Source organism: Sciurus carolinensis, chromosome 8, assembly GCF_902686445.1.
Source record: "Sciurus carolinensis chromosome 8, mSciCar1.2, whole genome shotgun sequence".
NCBI classification, from domain to species: Eukaryota; Metazoa; Chordata; class Mammalia; order Rodentia; family Sciuridae; genus Sciurus; species Sciurus carolinensis.
Genome location: NC_062220.1, coordinates 14123154 through 14136879, shown reverse-complemented (window position 1 = coordinate 14136879; position 13726 = coordinate 14123154).

The window sequence follows — 13726 nt, the reverse complement described above, 5'->3', positions numbered from 1 at the left end:
GCCTGTGCTCTGTCTGCTAATAGCCCCAGGACAAGAGCAGAGACCTGTGTTCAGAGAGGAAAAACAGAGAGGTCAGCTGATTCTCTGGCTATTGCTTCTCCTGGGGGTCTCTCCAGGACCCTGAATACAATCCACACCCCTTGCACCCCATCTCACACTCCTGATCTATCTTACAGTCAATAGTGGATGCTCCCCAGAGCAGCAGGAAGCCCAGGAGGCAGCCCAGATCCTGGCAAAAGTGGCTAGGAGTGGCCAGGTATGCAAGGGTCCCAGTGGCCAGGTAACTACGCAGAAACAGCAGGGGACAACTCTCCACGCACAGGAAACTCAGAGAGGTGGGCCAGCGTGTTCGTTCTAAATCCAGACAGGCAGAGGGGCTGCCGCAGCTCTCCCCCTCCCTTTGGTCCTCTGCCCTCACTCCTTCCTTTCCACTCTCTCCGTCTCTGCTCCCTGCTGCTTCCTGCTGCTTTACTGGTGGGAACCTTGAGCTGCTCTGAACAGTCCCTGCCAACAGCTGCCACCTGTTGTGTCTCTTAAAGGGCCCTTCCCTCTTCCCTGCTGCAGTGACCTTTCCTCATTTCGTTCCACCCTCCCAAGTTCTCACCCTCCCAGTGTTTGCCCACCCTTTCTTTCTTGTATGGACCTATACCTTTAGCTTCTCCTCCTTCCCCTCATCCTGTTCCCTTACCCAGTCCTTTCCCTCCTTTCCTTTTCCTCTGTCTTCTTTGAATTCCTTTTCCTCTGCTACTCCCCTAGTTGTGGGTAGCAGGTGACAGCAGGAGAATCTGGCTTACTGAGGAAGTAGAGAGCCTAGAAATAACTCCATTTAGGACACCCTTCACTACCATACTAAATAGAGCACAGATAACATACTTCATCCTTTCCTGAAGACCCAGGTGGGCAGTGTTCTGGGTGAGATGTGGTCAGAGGATTTTCAGGGGCTGACTGTACTTTGGGGTCAGCATCATTTGGTGCTCAGCTTTGCAGGTTCAGAAACATTATCTTTTTGGTTCACTAGGAACCATCACACATAGCAAAGTAGAGTCACACTATAATATACACAAGAGAATGGAAGACACAACCAGAATGCCAATGTGTTCATTTACAAGGTGGGATTAAACTGTTTGCAGCAGAGATGATCTAGATGCTCACTAATCCTGGTTCTTAAGCCTGGGCACATGGGGACACTATTCCTCAACCTCAGCTACAGTTAGAACAATGTGATTGAGTTCTAGCTAAGGGAATGTGGACAGAAGTAACTTAAGCCACTTCTAGATACCATGTCCAAGTGCTGAAAGTGAAGGACTCTGCGATGGAGGAGACATACCCTGGAAGGATCTGGAATCCTTGAGTCACCACCTGGAAGAGAGTCACCAGGAGAGATTCCTCACTACATTGGACTGGGATGTGGGCAAGAAATAAACTTCTACTGTGTGAAGAAACTGAATTATAAAGATGTTTTACTTCATAAGTTAGCATTAGTACATCTTTTTAGGGGAAAAACAACTTGTTTCAATTGTTCCCTGAGCCAAGGTATGTGAGGAGGCTTGTCCTGGGAAAGCTTGCTTAGTGGGCAGGAAAGGGAACAAAGACCTGAGAGTTTATGTACTGACTGAAATACTACGTCAGCATGCGCCTCTGCCTTTGTTGAGGGAGTACTGGAAAGGAGTTGATGGGGGTGAGTGAGTGGAGGCATTCGAAGGTCATTCTTCAAGCACGGGGCTCCCCAATCACCTATTCATCTTTGATTTGGAAGCAGAGAGGAGAGTGTGATAACCCAGAGGAAATGTGGAATGAGGATGAAAGTGCCCCAATGTGAAGGCCTCAGGGAGCAAGATGGAAAGGACTCTGGGCTGGCTACGAGGAATCGGCCAACATCAGAGTTAGGGAGGCATTAGCTGAGTTCCAGACACACAGTCTCATGGTCTCATTAATGTCTCCAACTGTAGATCTAATAAGCATCAAATTTAATTTTTAACAAATTAGACTTAACAGAGTTTATTTGAGCAAGGAATGATTCATGAGTTGGGCAACATTCAGAACCAGAGAGCTTCACCCTGCAGAGTGGACTGTAAGTAGGAAGAGGAAAATATACAGCAGTACCTTGATGGGTTACAGCTAAGTGTTGGTCATATTTGGACATGGACTGATGAGTTAGCTGCCTGTGATTGACTCAAGTTCCGTTATTTGTGATTGGCTGGGAATTAGCTGTTACCCCAAAATTACATACTCCTAAGGTAGGTTTCCAGTTTGGTTACGTACTGAGTTAGGTTGCAGTTTGTTTCGCAGGGACTCAGAGGATGGAAACAGTGTTGGGCCGATGATCTGCTTATTTAATTAAACGGGCATTCCGTAGCAGCAGATCCCGGGCTGCTCCTCCCTGAGCCTATTCCCATCCTAATGAACATCTATTCTTCCAATGTATCAGGCCTTAGAGTTCGTCTTCACCCTCTTTCCTGCCCAGTGTCTGATTCATTAGTGAGTTCTGTGTGCTCTGTCTTGAAAACACACCCACAGCCCACTACCTCCTCCCAGCAGGCTGCTACTTCCCGTGCCAGGCTGCTCTCTCCTCTTGCTTACGTTGTTATGTAGGCCTCCTGACTGGCCTCCCTGCTTCCATCTTTGATTCCCCGCCATTTTCCCTGACTTGATCACATTTTTATTTAAAAATGAAAGTCAGATAATGTTGCTCAAACTCTCCAAATGCTTGCCATCTTACCAAAAATGAAATCCAAAGTTCTAAAATTTTTTTTTGTGTGTGTGTGTGTGGTAGAGGGGGTAAAACCCAGGGCCTTGCACGTGCTAGGCAAGCACAGTAGCACTGAGCTACACCAGGGTTCTGTTCATTATCTCCATGCTCTGGGGCTTGCCTCGCCTCTGATCTCATCTCCTACCACTTTCTTTCAGCCGACCCTGACGATACCCTGCCCACCTCCCTTGGCTTGCCCAAGAGATCACCTGCAGACTGCTCTGTGCTCTGGCAGGCTTCCTGCATCTACCTGGATGTGTTCTATGGCTTAGGGGTAGGTTCCAGAAACCATCCCTGCCAAGGAGACAGGGGTTGAACCCTCCAGTGGAGCAGTTCTGAGGCTTGTTCCATACTGTCTCTGCTGGGTCTCCCACAGGATTGAGCTCCATTCCCCGCAGGGGTAACTGCTCATTAGAACCCCACTGATCCACTTTCCTTCCTTCTCTCTCTCACTTCCACATTCTATCACAGTGCTAAGATCACCTCCAGAGCAAGTCACTCATACCCAAACCTTGTCTTAGGGACCAGAGTCCCAAATATACATGGCTTCGATGACCTTCGGTGGAGGTTGCCCAAGATGGGAATGTTGCCACTGAACAAGAAACATCTTGGGATACACTCAATTTCCTAATTTTTGTAAAAGAATTTGAGGCTTTTCCTAATGAAAATGAGGAAGAGAATTAATTTCACAAGTAGCTCTGTTTCTTGACTTTTGTTATAAGAAGTATTTTTAAAAATTTTTCATTTTTTCTTTTTAGTTATACATGACAGTAGAACATATTTTGACCAATATACTTACATGGAGAATAACTTCCCATTCTTGTGGTTCTATATGATATGGAGTTACACGGGTCCTGTATTCAGATATGAACATAGAAAAGTTATGTCCGATTCATTCTACTGTCTTTCCTATTTCCATCTCCCCTCTCTTTCCTTCATTCCCTTTTGATTTAAAGTACTTCTATGTGTCCCTCCTCCCTGCCTTATAGTATGTTAGCATCCACATATCAGAGAGAACATATAGCCTTTGGTTTTTCAGGATTGGCTTATTTCACTTAGCATGATAGTCTCCAGTTCCATCCACTTACCAGCAAATGCCATAATTTCATTCTTTTTTATGGTTGAGTAATATTCCTTTGTGTATATATATCACATTTTCTTTATCCATTCATCTGTTGAAGGGCATCTAGTTGGGTTCCATAGTTTAGCTACTGTGAATTGAGCAGTTATAAAAATTGATGCAGCTGTGTCACTATAGTACACTGATTGTAAGTCCTCTGGGTATATACCAAGGAGTGGGGTAATTGTGTCAAATGGTAGTTACATTCCAAGTTTTCTGAGGAATCTCCATACTACTTATAAGACGCATTTTAAATTCTAAACATAGCATCTTGCACATAGTCTTTTAAAATTTTGTTTTAGTTGTAGATGGACACAATACCTTTACTTTATTTATTTTTATGTGGTGCTGAGGATCAAAACCAGGACCTCCCTCATGCTAGGCAAGTGCTCTACCACTGAGCTACAACCCCAACCCCTGCATATAGTCTCTAAACCTGTAAAGTTCTATTAAAAAAAAAAAAAAACCACACACACACACACACAATAGCAGACCCATACCACTAAGTGTGTTTACGTGCTCGTACCCAGGGCGGGATACCTTCAGGCACTGGACTTACATTGCCAGGTGCAAACTTGCAGGTTGATGCTAATGAATAAGCCTAACCAAGGTGTGGGAAGTAGCTCCCAACCTCCTCAAGCTCAGGGTCGGGAGTCAGCCGGGGCCTTTTCCTCATTCCTCTTGCTTTCTTTGGCTCACCATCCTGTGGGTGGTGATTGGGGTCCTGCTGCCGTTTTAGGCCATGCTTCGGGCCCCAGCCTCAGGGTCCCCTTCCCTGACACCACCTAAAGTGGGCGGCCCCTGCCCTGGTCGTTCTGCCCCACGCTGTGCTCGGGTCTTCTTTTGTGGCGCGCCCCACCCTCGGGCATCGCCTTTTCATTTCCTGCCATTTATTTAATGCTACCTGCGGTGGCAGAAGGTAAGCTCCTTCCGAAGGGACCGTGTCTGTTGTCACAACTGCATGCCGAGTGTCGGTGCATAGCAGATACCCCATAAATACCTGAAGGGTGCGAGAGCGAAGGAAGGAAGGAAGGAGGCAGCCGGGAGCTGCACGGTCCTGCGCTCCAGGTCTGGGTCAGCCGCGCTCCGGACCCCAGGCTCCTGACTGCCGCGCTGGTCCCCGCGCCCCGCCCACCGGCCCTGTGCGTCACCACGGCGATGACCACCTCGCTGACAGGCAGGTCACCCAAGGAAGAAGAAGGAGGAGAAGAAAAATGAGGCACCGGAGAGCGGAATGAGGCATCCTGGCTCTTTTAGCAGCCACTATTCCTTATTCCGTGCCAGGATATTGGCACCTTTAAAAGCCTTGCTGTCTTCCCCAACCTCCCCACTCAATCACAAACCATGTGCCCGGAAAAAAATAAGGGGAGAAAAATCGATGTGCTAAATCTCCGCTGGGCTCAGCAGCTGCTCCCTGCAGCTTCCCTCTGCTGGCCACAGAACTGGGCTCTCCCGTGCTCCCCGCTCTTGACTCCAGGGGTGGCAGCCTGCAGCTTAGAAGTGTGCCCACCCCCCCACCTCCGCCTGGAGGAGACCCTGGAGGAGCCCTCTAGCCTCTGCCCGCCCTGTTCCCAGCCCGCCTCCAGCTCCTGCTCTCTGCTGCCTTCACTGTCTCTGCCCCCACCCCTCAATCAGTTACCTGGAGAGTTTCCATCCACAGTCCCCCTCTTTACCCACCCTCTATTTTTGGTGTGTAGAGAGTGAAAACAAAAGGGTAAATTGTTATGAAGGTAGATGGCTGAATCGAGAAGGGAATCATATGAAAATGATTTATTTGTTTCCATTTCTCCCTTAAACCATAATCCTTTCAGCTGTCCCTCCAGGTGTGAGCCATGGAGTTTACTGCCCGAGATAGAAGGCAGGACCCCTTAGGACAAAGAGGCAACCAGTTGCTTTGGGTGTCGGTCACATTTCCTCAACCACTTACCCAGGAGTTCTGTCTTGAGAGCTTAGTGGAAAGAGAGGAGGACTCTCCTCCTCCTGGCACATCGAGAGCCCTTCCTGGTTGACTAGGTGGATGAGTTTTTCAAAAGCAAGTCCCATGTCAGAAGATGGCCTGTCTCCGGGTGGGGCTAGAAGGAAGGATATGAAGGGTCAGGAGAGACAGAGTTGGGTGAACTCTCATCACAGATTCTTATTCTTTCCTAGGGTAGAATGCTTAACTCAGTGTGTGTGTGTGTGTGTGTGTGTGTGTGTGTGTGTGTAGGAAGAGGAGGAGGGAAAAGAAACAGGAACCTCCAAATGGTAAGAGGAAGGGGGGACCGTGGCACATGTCCCTGGGCATGCCTTGGAGGAGACTAGCCACCACCTAACATCCCGCCTGTCCGGGGTAACACGAAAACAGTCACGAGGTGAAGAAGGGGCTGGGCGGAGGGTCCTGCGGCAGCACTTCAGCCCTCCATGATCAGCTCAGGAAAAGCAGCCAATTCAGACCTTCTTACCTGGCCAAGAGACGATGCTGAGCAGGCAGGGGGCTCACAGGGGCTTAGAGTAGGGAAGAGGGACTGCCGTGTGGGGACGCTAAGACCAGGGCAAGTGGCTGGGGCTTCCCCTCCTTCTCGCTTCCTTCTGCAGGTTTCTCTTGTCTCAGCTCTGGAATTGCTCTCTCTACTTCTTCCCCTAGTGATGCCAAGCGGTGCTGTGGCTTCAACCTGTCCGTGCACTAACGAAGCTCACGTGCTTGCTGCAGTCCTAGCTCTTCCTCGACTCCAGGCTATTAGAGACACCTCCTTCTTGAACGTCTCCCAGACGGGACTCCTGGACCTCCTCATTCCCTTCTCCATCTTCCCTCTTTCCACGTGGAAACCCCAGTCTCCCAGTGGCTCAACCAAAAACCACGGAATGGAATTGATTCCTTTTTTCTCTCACACCACCACTGGGAAATCTCAATGCTCCTCCACGGGTCCCTGCCCTGATCTGGATCACCATCCTCTCTCACCAGGACCTGGTGCTTCCAAACACACCTCTCCTCTCCGACTCCTGCTCCCTACAGACTCTTCTCCACACCGCAGCCCTGTGAGACTGTTAAAATATGAGCTGCTCCTCTGATCAACAGCCTTCCGCGGCTTCTTGTCTTATTCAAAGCACAAGCAAAGCTCCTGGCCCTGGTCCACCAGGCCGACTGTGATCCTACTGCTCTTACTCGCTGAGTCCAACCACCTGGGACTTCTGTCTCTTCCTCTAACATCGTACACACTCTTATCTTTGCACTTGCTCTCCTCCATAACTGGAAGGCCCCTTCAGATTCAGCCCCTCACTTTCTTCAGGACTTAGCTTCAAATGTCTTCTTATTAGTGGGGTCCTCCCCAACCATATAACAACTTCCCCATTCTGAACTCCCCATTCCCCTGAACCTGCCTCTGCACCCCCATATCTCTTACCTTACCCTGACATGTATGCTATTAGGCTATTATCTGTCTCTCAGTCACCAGTACGTAAAGTCCATAGGCCTGAGGACCAGGACTTGGTTCTGTTCACTGCTGTAATCCAGCACCTAGAACACTCACTGGTACATAATTGGGGCCTGAGTAGTATCTGCCAAGTAAAATGTCTGCATGGAGGTTCCACTATCCCCAACTTGACCATTGAGACCTGAATGACTCCTCCACCTCTCTATACACCATCCTTGAAGGGAACCAGGTGTGGGAGCAATAGGAATAGTGAGTCTCAAGCCAGAAAGAGGCTGAGTGATATATTTTAAAAAGAGCATTTAAATCAGAGTAAGCAGTGAAAATATATATGGAGCAAGTTCTCATTTCTTTTCTCTTCATAGTTACCCAATAGGGACTGATGATAAAGAGATCAGATAGAGATTTTTTAAATGCTACACTTTCTTGGCATACCTGAGTGAACTATAGCAATGAACCTGTCTCTGCACATGTGTATCTGTGTGACTGCTCACATGAGTTCGAGGAACGTGTGACTACCTGCGTCTGTCTGTGATGCTACAGAGGACAGGGGACTTGAGACCACATCCTTGCCTTTGCCATGCGAGCCAGCTGGTGGGGGTTGCAGCCTGGATTATAGAGCTGGAAACATCTGCATGAAACCGTGTGCCCAGAGTCAATGGCATGTAACCACAAAATCTTTTAACACAGTTGGCCGGGCCTGAAGGCGTCCCGAGGTTGTACTCCTAGTTTAGGGGGCACAGCCGGCAGGACATGACAGTGGCAGATATCTGGAATCTGCCTGAGTGGACCAGGCTTGGAGCAGGTGAAAGGAGCAGATGAAAGGAGCTGTGTTCTCAGAACTCCCCTCTCTCCAGCCCTCGGAGGCATTCCTTGGCACAACTACTCCGGGAGAGGCTTGAGCCATAGGGTTGAAAGGATCTGGCAGCCACTGGTTTGCATATTTGAAGGTAAAAGTCTCAACTGAAGTTTTGGCAGAGAGAAATCCCCTCCTGGCCTGCAGGTGTGGAGTATGTAGGGATCCCAGCCAATGAGAGCCTGGTTCTAGTACCTGCTGTTGCTAGGGGGTGTCTAGACAGAACTGTTCAGGCTCATCGTCACCTGTACCTGTTGTGCCTCTTCTACGAGGGCACGGTTCTCTCGCCAACGACTGTGGATGAGCACTAACCTGTCTCTTGTCCTCGGTAGGGCACAACCTTTGAGGAGTCCACTTTCTAATCTGCCCTACCGATGCTTCCACATGACATGTGAAGCAAGTGACTCCCCAGATCTCTGCCATTTAAAATAGGAAACATTTCTTACTCCGTTGCTGAGGATCAGGAACGTGTTGGCTGTGCTTCAGGCTCAAGGTCTCTCCCAGGCAGCAGCGTTGGCATCTGCCAGGGCTGCAGTCTCACGGGAAGCTCAGCGGGGGAGGACAGGCTTCAGAGCTCACCTGGGGGGCATTATCAGGTCTCAGAAAATCTGCTTCACTCACTCATGTGGACTGCCCCATGATGTGACGGCTGGACCCTTAGAAAGAGTGATCAGAAAAAGAGCAGAAGAGAGAGCTCAAGATGGAAGCCAGGGTCATTGCACAACCTAGTCTTGGGAGTGATATGCCATTGCTTTTGCCTGATTCTGAAGCAAATCCAGGCCACTCTCAAGGGAAGGGGTTAAATGCGGCTGGGCGTACCAGGAGGTAGGATGCACCAGGACCCTCTGAGAAGTGCCTTGTCCTACATTTTCTTCCTGATGCCATGTGGGTGCTATTTCCCCAGCTGCGCTGAGTGGCCCACAAGCAGGCACCTGGCCCAAGCACATCCAACCCTCAGGCTTGGAGAGCGAAGCCCAGCAGAGGTGCTGATGACTGAATCCAGCCAATTACCCTCTCCCCCCAGTCACCATTGATCTGAAGATACAGCGGGTGGTAATGTAGAGTGTAGCTGAACCAGGTCAACAGCAGAGCAACGGAACATGAACTCCTGCTGCTGAGGAGGCAGCCAGATGTATAAGGCTCCAGTTTCCATGAACCCTGAAGCGCTGTTGGGTCAGGCTCCAAGGAGCCAGGCTGACTTCCTTTTCTCCCTGTGCAACCTGCTCCTTCTGCCTTTCACAAGTTCCCACACATACTTGCTGCCTGACTCAGATTCCTGCTTTACTTATTTTCATATAAAGAAACCGTCTCTCACCCTTGTCACTCAGAGAGGAGGGCTGCATCTCTTCCTGCATCCAGCAGAACCTAACGCCATGTGGTGACATCAAGGGTTGTGTCATAACATGTTGGGTGGAGACGTGCCCAGGAGCTCACTGTGAGAAAGATCCGAGTTAACGAGCATTTGTGGAAAACAGTCACCATTTACTTATCTCAGAGCCTTCCCTGAATTATTTTGTTTAATGCTCATAATAACTCTATGAGCACCATATTATTATCTCTAGGTGCAGACAAGAACAGAGCTTTGCCCAAGTTCAAACAGACAAGTGACAGAATCAACAAATGGGTCCAAGTCTTTTTGATTTTAGAAGCCATTGCGTTAAGCCACCTTTCCAGAGCTTCCAGTTACAAATGTGTCTCCAACATCAGATGTGACCCTGGAAATGGGTGTAATGAACAATTTAACATTGCCTAATGAGAGGTATGGCTTTTGGGTTCAGTTCCTGGCTTTTGGGCTGTTTACCTGGAGGCTTTGGGTCATTCCCGGATGTCTAACAATGTGATCTATGGTGGCATCTGAGTCACATGATATTTTCTCAACCTCTGGAAAAGCTGAAGACTTAGGCCAGCCACATGAGCATGTCTATGTGATGGAGCCAGAGTACAGACCCTAGACACCAAGGTTTTCTGAGCTTTCCTGATGGCAGTACTCCATGTGCATTGTCCTTTGTCTTTGTTGGGAAGCTAACACAGAGCACATTCCCCAGGGAGAGACCACTGGAATCTGTGTGTGTGGAACTTCCCTGGATTCTGCCCCATGCATCCTTCTCTTGGCTGGTTTTAATCTGTAATAAACTGTAACAAATCATAACTCTGTATATCACCACTTTTAGTGACATCTGTGAGTTCTTCTAGTGAATATCAGACCTAAAGGTGATTTGGAGAACTCCTGAACTTATGATTAGTGTCAGATTAAGGGCAATCTTGTGAACTGTTTCCTCATTTTGCAACATGTCTCTCAGTCTCTCAGCTTCAATTTCTGTGAAACTGGACAGGGAGATGATAATACTTGCCTCTGCCAATGTAGAGACATGGGCAGGAGGAACTGCCAACTCTGGAGTTGGGAGTTACACATCTTGGTTCATGAAGCCCTGATGATCTTCTAAGTATTTGCAAGAAATGAATCTTTTTTGACATTTATTGAGAATCCACTCTGGGGATACATAGATAATTAAGAAATGATCCTTGCCCTCAATGAGTTTAACCTGTAAAGGTGAGATCAGTAAGTAAAAACATTTAATAAAGAACAGTGCAACACATGATCTCAATAGATGCAGAAAAAGCCTGTGACAAAATACAGCAACCATTCATGTTCAAAACCCTAGAAAAACTAGGGAAAGTAGGAATACACCTCAATATTGTAAAAGCTATATATGTTAAAACCAAGGCCAACATTATTCTAAAGAGAGAAAAATTAAAAGCATTCCCTCTAAAAACAAGACAGAGATGCCCTCTTTCACCACTTCTATTCAACATAGTCCTGGAAACTCTAGTTAAAGAAATTAGAAGAAAGAAATTAAAAAGGTATGAATAGGAAAAGAAGAACTCAAACTATCACTATTTGCTGATGGCATGATTCTATATTTAGAAGACCCAGAAAACTTCTAGAACTCATAAATGAATTCAGCAAAGTAGCAGGATATAAAATCAACACCCATAAATCAATTGCATTCCTATATATCAGTCATGAATCAAGTGAAAGAGAAATTAGGAAAACTATCCCATTCACAATAGCCTCAAAGAAAATAAATATTTGGGAATCGATCTAACAAAAGAGGTGTAAGACCTCCACAGTGAAAACTACAGAACACTAAAGAAAGAAACTGAAGAAGACCTGAGAAGATGGAAAGATCTCCCATGTTCTTGGATAGGCAGAATTAATATTGTCAAAATGGTCATACTACCAAAAATGCTATACAGATTTAATGCAATTCCTATTAAGGTTCTGATGGCGTTCTTCTTAGAAATAGAAAAAGCAGTCATGAAAATCATTTGGAAAAATAAGAGGCCCAGAATAGCCAAAGCAATCCTCAGCAAGAAAAGTGAAGGAGGAATCACAACACATCACGTACAACCACAAGAATGGGAAGTTGTACTCCATGTATTGTGATATGTCGAAATATACTCTACTGTCATGTATATTTAAACAAAAAAAAGAACAGTGCTACAATCTCATCATGGAAAAAATAAACTCCTATTGAGGCATAACAGATATGAAAAGTGCAAAACTTGTATAGCTCAATGAGTTTTCATAAAGTGAATGCATCCATGTCAGCACCAGATTAGGAAATAGAACATGACCTGAAGCATTCCGGATCCCTCACCCTAATTGCCACCTTGTTTCATCTCCCAGTATACATCACTACCTTGATTTCCATCTCCACGTTTCATGCTTTCCTAGCTGTGTATCAGCAGAGTACTGGATACTCTTTCATGTCTAACTTCTTACTTAACATCATGTTTGTGAGATTCATTCAAGCTACAGCATGAAGCTATATCTCATTTATTTCACTGCTGCAACTCACCATAGCTAAGCTTTGGAATCAACAGATGAATGGATAAAGAAAATGTGGTGTATATATATGATGGAATATTACTTAGCCTTAAAGAAGAATGAAATTATGGCATTTGCTGGTAAATGGATAGAGTTGGAGAATATCATGCTAAGTGAAATAAGCCAAACCCAAAAAACCAAAGGCTGAATGTTTTCTCTGATATGAAAATGCTAATTCACAATAAGGGGATGGGAGTTAAGGAAGAATGGAGTTACTTTAGATTAGGTAGAGGGGAGTGAAAGTAGGGGAAGAGGTACAGGGATAGGAAGGATAGTAGAGTGAAACATACATTATTACCTCATGTACATATATGACTGCATGACTGATCCTACAATATGTACAATCAAAAAATGAGAAATTATACTCCATTTATGTATGATTTATCAAAATGCATAAATGCATTCAACTGTCATGTATAACTAATTAGAACAGATTTTTAAATTTTTAATAAAGGATTCTGTTTTGTGAATATACCACAATATAAAATATATAAAAGTCTATTCTACCATTAACGTACATTTGAGCTATTGCCTCCTTTGGCCAACAAAGAATACTATTCTAAAAACCTTTGTATATGTCTTCTGATGAACGTGTGCAAACATTTCTGTTGGCTGCCGTGGAAGGCACAGAGATGATTCCTCTCTGAGGAAACTTCCTAATCCCCAGGACCTATGAATATATTACATTTCATAACAAAGGGGAGTTAATGTAGCAGATGGAAATAATGGTCACTGAACTGACTTCAAGAGGAAGATGATCCTGAATTATCCAGGTGGCTCAGGGTAATCACAGGGATTCTGAAAGTGGAGGAGAGAGCCAGAGGGGAAGTCAGAGTGATGTAATGTGAGAACTCACCCCTGTGCGTGGCTTTGGGACCATCAACGGAGGACTGTGGGCAAGCTCTGCCAGTTGAAGTGATTTAAGAAAGGCATTCTTCCCTCGTATCTGCAGAAGGAACACACACTTGCTGACTCCTCAATTTCCATTTCCCACTTCCAAACTGTAGAACTGCAAGCGAACACATTTGTGTTGTTTTAAGCCACAAAGTTTGTGGTCATTTGTTATCAGCTGTGCCAGAAAGTTATGAAAACCGAATTCTTGTAGGTGTGATCACTGTATGTGTTCGTTTGTCATAGATCGTCAGCTCTCCACTGCTGTGACAAAATACTTCATCAACTTAACTTAAGAGGAGGAAACATTGATTTAAGCCCATGGTTTCAGAGGTTTTAGTCCAGGGGCACTGTTGCTTTGGGCCTGTGGTGGCACAGTACCTCATGGTGGGAGCACATGTGAAAGAGGCCTGTTCGCCTCATGGCAGCCAGGAAGCAAGGAGAGGGCAAGAAGAGGGGCCCAGGTCCCAGAGTCCCCTTCAAGGCCCCCCCAGTGACCTAACTTCCTTCCACCAGGCCCTGCCTCCTCAAGGTTCCACCTCCTCCTAATGGCAACACAGCTGGGGACCAGGCCTTCAAAACAGGCCTTTAGGGGACACTTACCCAAGCCATGCCTTAGAAAACCGTCAAACCCTTTTCTACTGTGGTCGTGCCAACTGTACTCCCACCAGGGACATCTCCGTGTGGCTACTGCTCCACATCCTCACTCAGCGCTTGGTACCTACCATTGTCTGATATTTCGTTTCTATTTCACTGTGCATTCTTCTGATTACCGGGGAGGACAAGTACTTTTTCACGTGATTTTTGTCTG